An 11,057-nucleotide genomic window follows, 5' to 3' on the forward strand; every position below is an offset into this window, starting at 1 on the left:
TGAAAAACAGACTAAAAGAAAAAACTGACTGGGGTTGTAGTTCAAGTGGCAGAGCACATTCCTGGTAAGCCCAGGCCAAACACCAGTATTGCCAATAAATAAATACACAGACAAACAAACAAAGTCCATGGCAAGTAACACTCAGCATGGAAAACTCTCTTCTTGGAGTCCTAAATATTAGTGGTGAACTTTTCTAATTAGTAGCCAGACTACTAAGTAGTCACGTGTAACACATATTCTAAATGCCTACTAATATTTTCATCTACTCCTCAACTGACAAAACAGCACCAGAGAAAAAACTCATTGGCCTGACCTACTGAGGTAGGATTGCACACTATATGGGATATTTAACGGACTTTCCAAAGTAATTTTAACAAAAGAAAAATTTCACTCATTATCTAAGAATTTGAGCCTGTAAAATTATAATTGACAGCATGTAATTTTCACAACAGAATCCATGTCCACATCATTACTTACTGGCTGTGAATGTAGGGTTTATGGACACTACACAGACCTTAAGAAGTATACCCCAGAGGACGATGACCTAGGGTCACCTTTCTTCCTTAATCTTGAGCATTACATATGTTAGTGGAGGGGTTCAGATTGATTTATAATATATTTACAGTTAAAATACTAAGGCAAATTTTCTACTAAACAACAAACAGACACACAATGAAAGACAGGAATGTAAAACAGGTCATATTAAGGGGAAGGTACTAGTGGGAAGGTCAGAGTAAATGAAGAGGTAAAGGAGGGTGAATATGGTTGATGTACTTTTGATACATGTAAGTATATAGAACATTGGAATCTGTTGAAGTTGTTTTAAGAAGGGGAATGGAGTAGGAGGGAGAATAATGGAAGGGATGAACCTAACTGGAGTGTAATATATGTATATATGGAAACAACACAACAAAACTCCCAGTATAACTATCATATACTAATAAAAATGTCTTAAAAACACTCAGTAATTTTATTTTGGTCTTTTGGGCATTGACCTCTGTATTAGTTGCTCTTGTGCCCCTTGTCCTCTATATGTCTGCTTAGAGATCCACCTCTACATGGACAGGAGTACATAAATCAAAACAAATATTTATCCTCTAATTCCATCAATAATCCTCAAATAGCTATGGATTACCCACTAAAAGTATTCAGGACGGAGACGCTTGTGGGTTCACGTTCCTTGCTTTACACTTACTCTCTGAGAATTAAGCCTCAGTCTCTAAATTCTGAGCTTTCCTATTTGCATTTGTAAAATGAGATCTTGTGAGAATTAAATAAAGGCAATTATGTGAAATTCCCAATGGACAATATGGTTATAAAGAGTAAATGATATTTATATATAAACTGATTTGAAACAATTGCCAAAATAATATTTTTAGTAAAAAAAGGTACAAAACAGTATAGTTCGGTATAAACAGTAAAATTAAAAAAGAGTGTTTGTATTGTTTATGTTCATAAGTTTCAAATGGTTCATATCTCAAACTGGGATATCTAAAGTTTGCTAAATTCACATACATATTATTTGATTATACAGATAACTTTTGTGAATCTTTTTTCATTAAAGGAACAAATAAACATTTTAGACTCTTTGGAACAGAAAATTTTTGTTGCAACCACTTTACTCTGTAGTTATAACCCCCAGGCAGCCATAGACAATACATAGATGGGTATTCCTATGTTCCAATAAAACTTTATCGATAAAACACATAGTCATTCAGGTTTGCCCTGAAGGCTGTAGCTTGCCTGGTCAAAGCAAGTTCTAGATGGTATATTCCAAATCTCTGGAAGGCTGCATAAGACCCCAGCAGCAACACTTGCCTCCACAAAAAATAAACTGGGTGGATGAAGGTGACAGATTCACTTTCCTTCATGTTCTATGTTATAATTTTGAATTTTATACAAAGTACCATGTTTAAACAAGTGAATTTACCTTTGAGAATTATTCTTCCTATGTAGAAATCAGCTTACTAAGGCATAAATTTCATTTTTGGTGTAACATTTTCTCTCTTACTGGGACACTGTGGAACTGAATTCAAACAATAGATGCAAATGTGATATATGAAAACACCACCTAAATGTACAGACCTATATTCACTACTGAGCATCTTTGCACTGGGAGATGTAAGCCATCTGAGTAGCTATGATCCCAGGTGTTAAACTGGCCTGTTGAAGACTCACCAGAACATCTCCTCTTACTGTCCTCTTATAATCTGTGTCTTTAAGAGGATGCAAACTCAAATCAACACTGGGCTCAAAGTAATTCAGATGGAAAATGTGGCATATTGAAAACTGGCACATAGAAATTAAAGTTCTAACTGGGACCACACTTTTAATATTTCACAGTATTCTTAAATCTGTGCAATTTACTAGACAAAAAGCTGAAATGAGGAACAGTTTTAGCTGCTTTTTTTTCAACTTTCCAATTTAATCCTGGAGTTATTCAATCCTGGGCCCTGACCTGTAGACATTTAAATGATTAACAATTAGAATTGATCACAATAATGATACAATAAATTTCTCAAATATTTAGATATAATAAAATCTTCAAATACTAAATAATATTTAATTAAATCATGTCAAATATGTTATGATAACACAATAAAATAGACAAATGTATTCTAAAATTACTTTCAACAATAAATTTTGAACTGAAAAAAGTTCAGGTTAAACTTGAACTAAACTAAATAATTATATATTTTCATGAAAAATAAATTTATTCAGATCTATTTCAGAGTTGAATATGCAGGATTGTGGGATTATAGTCACTGTACAAATTTTTTCTACCCACTGTGAAGGATAAGTAAGAGATGAAAATATTTTCAGAGACATGAAGAAATGCAGGAGAACCAACATAACTGAATAAATCAGTTTATAAAAAATAATGGCACAATACTTAAGCAATGTGAAAGATGAACAAATATTGATTAGTAATTGGTAAAATATATTCTATGTAATTACCTTTGAACCATCTTGAAAGTTTGGGGAAAATCCATGACTTTATTTAAGGATGATTTAATTATAGAATCTGCAGTGTAAAGGAAGTTGGAGATGAAATGAAGAGTCTCTTGTTTTTCCAATAACGAATCCAATATTAAAGTGCAAGATACCATATATGTCCCCGAGTCTTAGACCCTAATAAGACAAAATATGAACAAAAATATAGGCATACATAATTCTGAACTTAACAATAGTAACAGACTGTACTGGGAAATGGATTTTGAGTAGCAAATTCTCTAAGTAGCCAAAGACAAAAAGCTTTGTTTATACACAGGCACCATGGCAAAGAGCTGTTTCACCATTGCAAAGGCTAAGAAAGTCTTAAGGAAATTGTGCCAAGTCAGAAAAGATAGAGACAAAGTATCAGAAGGTTTATTGAAGAGGAATGCCCAAAGATGAAGAAAATGAGCCAAAATAAAGACTTCTTGGGGGGAAAAGTGAAAAACAAATAGCCTTCGCTGTGGGACACATTCTTCCTGAAGTAGGTATTGATAGACACTGTGAATAACAAGAGGGGAATTACCATTAATTAATTGCCAAAATGATAACTTAGCAGTTTATATTTTAGAAATTTAATTTCTAAAACCAAATACAGTTACAGAATTTGATTCAAGAAGGACAGAGTCTGCTGAAAGGGTCAACCTATTTCCAATTTTGGGAAAAGCAATAGATTTATATCTAGTGCCCTGGGGTAGAATGGTAGGGCTTGAAGCTTTTGCAATTTAGGGCATTTCAGTAAGAATATAAAATTACCAATACAAAAAATATGTATGATGGGATATTTATTTAGAATGAGAAATCACAACCAATTATAGGTGTTAAAAGGCTGACAAGTGATGTAAATCTCACATAATTCAGGAGAATTATTTGTACCAAACATTTTATTAATATTTTAATATTAATCTGATCCTGCACATAATTGTCAGATGTCAGGGAAACTTGCAGTAGGAGCAACATGGAAATCATTTGTCAACCAGGAGAGCTAGACACAATTTTATGACTTAATCAGATACAGAGAAGTGTCATTGAGGCACCTTAACGCAAGCTAAATGTACCTCCAACCTACTTTCCTTTAGTGGAGCCCACCTTCAGTCATGGTTCCTCCAAAATCATCCAATAAAAGAGGATGTGTGGTGGTGGGTGAGAGAGCAGTGAGTAAGAGTGGTCTTAAACAGCTGAAGTCAAAATTAAAAAAAAAAACACACATTATAAACACATTTCTGGACTCCTCACAGCAGTTTGTGAGGAACCATGCAACTGAGGAGCCCTCATTTTAGCTCAGCTTCTTCTGTTTCATAGTTTGCTTGCCTGTGCACACACATGGATGCTTCTCAACTGGGCTGCCTCTTGTAGGAAGCAAAAATAGTCCAGGCCAAACACTAGTTTTCATTAAAACAAAAAGGGTAAGGAAATTGCAATATAATTTATTTCCAGTTAACTTACTTCTACTTTATATTTGTGTAGCTTACCAAAAATAAGAACTCTAACAGATACTTCGAAATCTTTCATGGACCATTTTGTACGTTTATTTTTGAGCATCTCAGATTTTTCCACAGAAAGATTAATGGTACCTCACTATGGAAAAATTTAGAATTTCTAAGCTTTATGGTGTGATCTTAGGGGTGATGGTGGAGAGTTTCCTACAGGTATTAAACTCTCTCAGAAGCTCATTATTAGAAAATCAAAGAATGATTCAAGACCAATCACCCACTAAAATTCAAAGCCTGCTCAAGTTGAAACTAAGGAATTTAGGCACTTTGTTGTCAATTAGAAAACTCATCAAGGATCAGTTTTTTAGGTCAGAGATCCACCATCACATTTCTGAGAGAACATTACATAGGAAAGCTATGTTCTGAAGTTGAGAGGCAGAATAAAGGTAATGAATACAGAAGGAATAAAATTATCCTCCCAAGTGAGGATTTCTGCTCATATAAGACAAACCACAAGTGGACATTCAGAGAGTGATGAGCAAGTGGCGCACAGACAGGTATAATTCTGAGGAGGTAAGAAATGTAGAGAAGGAAGTAGGATGATCTTAAAATTGCATACATCTTTTATTGTATAGTTTTGCCAAGGGCTTGCCTTCTCCTTAGTACCTGATGATAACCAAGGCTGACACATGTGTCCATGTAATGCCATGGGTTAAAGCCAGTGTATAATCTGTGTGCACTGGACTGGGGGCCCATTTCTATGCTGGACACTTTAGTTAGGGAAAGTGTGACAGAGGGCTCTTTCAAGTAGCAACCTTATTCAGCATTTCCCAGAAGGATATATGTGTACCAGTGCTAATGTGTGAGATGTGGCTTCTTCTTTTTCATTCTTTTATTTTCCCTTAAAGTGATTAAAAATACTGACCTAGTAAGTTCACAGATATTAGAAAGTTTCCTTTTTAAAGTGAATTACATAAGTGAAGAAATGGATCATTTTAGAGGTAAAGAATAGTATCCTTTAATACTATTAATAGAGTATTAAAGGAAGAATTATAGAGGAATATATTCCTGTATAAATAATAGTATTCTGAATAGGTCATACTGAGATAGGACAAGAAATGTCAGTACAGAACTCCCTTCAGCAGCACATATACTAAAATTGGAATGATACAGAGAAAATTAGCATGGCCCCTATGCAAGGATGACATGAGAATTCATGAAGCATTCCATACTCAAAAAAAGAAAAAGAATCATACGGATAAAATGAGAATAACAAAGCTTAGAAAATAAAGTCCTGTCTAAGTGCTAAATTGGATGCTGTGTGTCTCCTCTAAAGGCCTGTATTAAAGGCTTGGTTCCCAGAGTGGCACTATTAGGAAGAGATGCAGCAGCCTTTGAGATGTATGGACTTATGTGAGGCCCTTAGGTCTTTGGGGGCATACCACTGAGGGATTGGGGGACTCCAACAGCTTTCTCTCTCTTTTGCTTTATGGCTGATGAAGTGTTTTTGCTTTGCCACCTGTTCCCACTATGGTGTGCTGCGTCATTATAGGCCCAAAGCAATGGGGATCAATTGATCATAGACTGAAACCTCTAAAACTGTGAGTCAAAATAACATTTTGATTGATTACTTCGGATATTACATTATAGTAATAGAAATGTGACTAACATAAGAAGACTATTCTGAAGTAGATAGAGAAAAGTATTTTGCAAAAGAATACAAGAGTCAGACACATTTTGCATTAAAGGAAACCCATATCTCACATCCTAAAAATTACCAAGTAGGAATGGAAATAAAAACTCAAAATATGGCCAGCAACTTCTTTCTCTATGTTTGAAGTTTTAGCAGGATTTATGATCCGTATTTTTCTCTGAAAATAGTTTGAGATGTGGAGCCATTAAGTCCTAGGGTTCAAGGGTCAGAGTTAAGATCTGAATACAGGTCTGCTCACTCCAAATTATTCAGTCACTATTAAAAAGATATTCAGGTAAAAATTGATCAAGTAGAGATTCAGAGTGGGCAGGAGAATAGAAAACTACAACACTTACTTCCTTGGCTATTCTTGGCTAACAATATCCCTAAAAGTGAGGAATTATTAGTACCAAATCTACACAACATTTAGCCAGAAAAAATGTGGAAATAACAATTTGTAAAAAAAAAATTGTGTATGCATGTGTGTGTACACACACTGCCATCAAGTTTATGTATAAAATGGAAATTTGTTGATTGGAACCAACCTAGATTCAAATCCCTTACCAGCTCTGTGACATTGGGCAAGATTTTCTCAACTTCTCTGAGCTTCAGTTTCCTCAAAACTAGGACCATGAGAGCAACTATCTTGCAGTTGCTGTGAGGATTAAGTGAGATAATACACTTTATCTCATTACATGCTGACTGTGCCTGTAAGATCATAAAATCCAAATAATTGTAGGAGCTACTATTGTCTATTTAATGGTACCATTTAAAGATGCACAAACACACAGAAGTTTCAAGATCTGTTGACTCAATAATTAATGTTTCAGTTAATACACATCAGTATTTTATGCAGAATTAAATTATAAATAGTTTCAGTAACATGGCGTTTATGATATAGAGGAGATGCTTGCCTGACTTCCTGTTTTTGCTAGATGAAGCTAAGGAAATAAATATTCTGTTATTCCTGAGACCTCTCCTGATGTTTTGCCACACTAGTTTGCTGTTTTATTAACCTGCTCAGAAAGAAGTGCTGCCCAGGCCTGAGCAGAGGCACTGGTAGTACACAAAAGGGGCACCTGACGTGATATTAGATGGAAGTAAGTTTGAATCCTAAAGGATGACAAAGAGTGTGCCAGGTAAAATGTCTAGGCAGGTGCTCACTGTAGGCAAATACACAGAGGTGAGAAAACATTGCTGATTCCTGGAACTATAAGTTGTCTGACTTTTCTTTTCTTGGCAGTACTAGGGTTTTAACTCAGGGCTCCATGCTTGCTAGGCAGGTACTCTACCACGTAAGCCATGCACCCAATACCCTTTTTTTGCTTTAGTTATTTTTCAGATAGGGTCTCACATGTTTGCTCAGAGTCTTGGACCATGATCCTCTGATCTATGCCTTCTGGGTAACTGGGACTACAGACCTGACTTATTGACTGAGATCTCACTTTTTGCCTGCCCTGATCTCAAACCATGATTTTCTTAATCTCTGTCTCCAGAATGCAAGGGTTACAGGCAGGTTCCATTATGTCCAGACTAGTTCACCCGATCTTAAAGTAAAAGAAGTACGGATTCTTTGGGGGCTGAGATTTTTGAGTTCCCTGTAGATTGTGGATATTAGTCCCTTATTGGATGACTAGCTGGCAAAGATTTTCTCCCATTTGGTGGGCTGTCTCTTGAGTCTGGTGATTATTTCCCTTGCTGTACAGAAGCTCTTTAGTTTGATGTGGTCCCATTTGTTCATTTTTTCTCTTAGATGCTGAGCCTTTTGAGTTCTGTTTAGGAAGTTGTTTCCTATACTTATCTGTTCCAGTGTATTTCCTACTGCTTCCTGGAGTTGTTTCAAAGTTTCAGGCCTTATAATAAGGTCTCTGATCCACTTCAAGTTGATTTTGATACAAGGTGAAAGACAGGAGTCTAGCTTCAGTCTTCTGCATGTGGATATCCAGTTTTCCCAGCAGCATTTGTTGAAGAGGCTGTTTTGGACTCCTATGTCAAAGATCAGTTGGCTGGCTATGGATGTGTGGGCTTATGTCTGGATCTTCTATTCTGATCCATTCGTCTTCCTGTCTATTTTTGTGCTAATACCATGCTGTTTTTATTGTTACAGCCCAATGAAGAAATGTGCACATGAATTAAACAGGAAATTCTCAAAGGAAAGGTATAAATGGCCAGAATATACATGAAGAAGTGTTCAACTTCCCTGGTTATAAAAGAGATGCAAATCAAAACAACACTTAGGTTTCATCTCACCCCAGTTAGAATGGCCAGAATCAATGGTAAGTAATAACACAAATGCTGATGAGGATGTGGTGAAACAGGAACCCTTATATGCTGCTGATGGGAACGCAAACAGTACAACCACTTTGTAAAGCAGTATGGAGATTTCTCAAAAAACTAGAGAAAAGACTGCCATATGATCCAGTGATACCTCCTGGGCATCTACCCAAAGGCATGTCAGACAGGATACAGTAGAGACACCTGTACACTGATGTTCATTGCAGCACTAGTCGCAATAGCCAACCTCTGGAGACAACCCAGATGCCCCACAACTGATGAATGGACCAAGAAATTGTGGTACATATACACAATGGAGTATTACTTAGCCGCAAAGAATAATGACATGGGGTTTGAAGGTAAATGGATGCAATGGAGGACATCATGTTAAGTGAAGTAAGCCAGGATCAGAAACACAAATGCCACATGTTTTATCTCATACATGGAAGATAGAGCCAAAGATAAACATATACACAGGACAAACATGATCATATACAAACTCATTGTAGAACATGTTTGTAACAGTGGAACTACTCTATGGAACTTAGGGAAAGTGGGAAAGGAAAAGAAAATGATAGAGCATCAGCAATATCGCATATCATAAGCTGTGAAGGTAGAGTATATAAGGATGTGTATTGAAAGCTGTTGAAAAATGGGGGGTGGGAGGTAAAGGGGTAAGGGAGAGTAATGGAAGGGGTTTGAATAGACCAAAGTAAAGTATACTCACAGTGGGCATGCGTTGAGACACCCCTTTGAACATCAACTTAAATATTAATAACAAAAACCAGGACTGTAAAATAGGTACAGTGGGGGGGGGATTTGTGGGAGGGGGGAGAGTGAATGAAGGAGGTTAAGGTGATGGTATATGGCAGATGGACTTCATAAACCTATATGAAACAACTAAGAAACCTCTTGCAATTGCTTTAAGTGGGGTGGGGAGGGGGATGAGGGGGAGAAACTATAGGAGTAATGTAAATAATGTACAATATAAGACTAATTGGAATTGTCACTATGAATCCCACCCCCCATAATGAAAATATCCTAAGGCTCACGTTTGTAATCCTAGTTATTCATAGGCAGAGATCAGGAGGATCACGGTTCAAAGCCAGCCCAGGCAAATAGTTCGTGAGACCCTATCTTGAAAAGAAACCTTCACAAAAAAGGTCTGGCGGACTGGCTCAAGGTGAAGGTCCTGAGTTCAAATCCCAGTACTGCAAAAAAATAAGTAAATAAATAAAAAATAAAAGAGGGGAGCTTGAGAGAATGAGTCCATTCTGATGTTCACAGGGCCTGGGTGACATGATAAGGATTTCAGACTTTATCTTAAGGTAAATTAGGAAAAACTGGAGGGTTTTAAACTGGGGTCTTACATGGGCATGTTAAATAAGAGGCCACCAGCATCAATGTGAGGGGTATTCTTATTTTGGACACCCTGAAATTCCATAGACCATGGACTGGGATAGTATAAAGAAAAAAATGTTTATTTTTATCAAACAATTTAATGCATTTCTAAAAGAACAGATATTTCTGTGTAGCAAATTTGTTTACAATAGATTGATAACTTTAAAAAATATTAGCTTTCTTTACAATCCTATGTATTTTATGATTTTAAAAACATTATTCTGAGGAGAGGTCCATTGTTGTCAAAAGGGTCTATAACAGAAAAAGTCAAGAATCTCCACAGAAGGGTTAAATGTATATCTACTAAGTCCCCAAGGCCCATGTGTTAGAGTCTTGGTCCTGACCCATAATCTAGCTGGGAGATGATGGAACCTTTAGGATGTGTGGACGAGGGGAAGGAAATTAGGTTATGGGGTCATGCCTTTGAAAGGAACATGGCAACCTTCACCCCTCCTCTTCCTCTCTTTGCTTTCCAGTCATCATGAAGTGAGTGTCTTACTCTACCATGTGTTCCTTACCATTATTTATTTCCTTACCGCTGGCTCAATGGCAGCAAGGTCAAGAAACCATGGACCAGAACCTTTGAAATCATGAGCAAAAAGACCCTTTCATCCTTAAAAGTGTATTTATCTCTGGTATTTGTTATAGTAACAGAAAGTCACATTGCCAAGAATTTATGTACAAACCACATGTCTCATCCAGATAAATATTCAACTGTCTGAATGAAAAATTATAAAAGTATAAGAAAGAGATATCTCTTATACTTGTTTTACTGTGTTTGCTAGCAAGACTTTTCAAAATATTAGATTGAATCTTTCAAAATCAGTCTCTTGGCAACTTGTAGGCATAAACCTTGTACATTATTTCAGGTTGCTTCTGTGTATACACAATGTCACAGTGGGTATTTACTGGGATAGCTCCCCAGATTCATCCTTCCTCCTTCTGGCAATAACAATCCATTACCACCAATTAGTTCATCCAATTAGATGCACTCCTTAGCCTCACTCAGTAAGTGTAGTCTTGGGGGATTGTTACTGCCTCCCCACATTACCAAGGCAAAGCTAGATATTGTATCACATTCCACCAACCCCAGGAACTAACTTTGTCTAATCAGAGTAACTCCTAAGACTTTTCAGGAACTAGCTGGCAGGGATTACACTGGATTTAAATCCAAGGCACTGTGAGAAGATAGCTCCTATAATCACCTTTGCTATTGAAGTAAAAAGCCTGGTATCAGAGAAAGAAGTTAACTTTCAGAAAGG

The 11,057-nt window shown here is 36.5% G+C and overlaps 1 non-coding gene across 1 annotated transcript; it reads left to right on the forward strand.

The window, feature by feature from the left end:
* The first annotated feature begins 5,556 nt into the window (after nt 1-5,556).
* LOC141413126 (U6 spliceosomal RNA) lies at nt 5,557-5,663 on the forward strand. Its single transcript, XR_012437949.1, has one exon. It is a non-coding gene; the product is annotated as a U6 spliceosomal RNA (small nuclear RNA).
* Nucleotides 5,664-11,057: the final 5,394 nt, after the last annotated feature.

The sequence above is a fragment of the Castor canadensis genome, chromosome 10 (genome assembly GCF_047511655.1).
Source record: "Castor canadensis chromosome 10, mCasCan1.hap1v2, whole genome shotgun sequence".
NCBI lineage: Eukaryota > Metazoa > Chordata > Mammalia > Rodentia > Castoridae > Castor > Castor canadensis.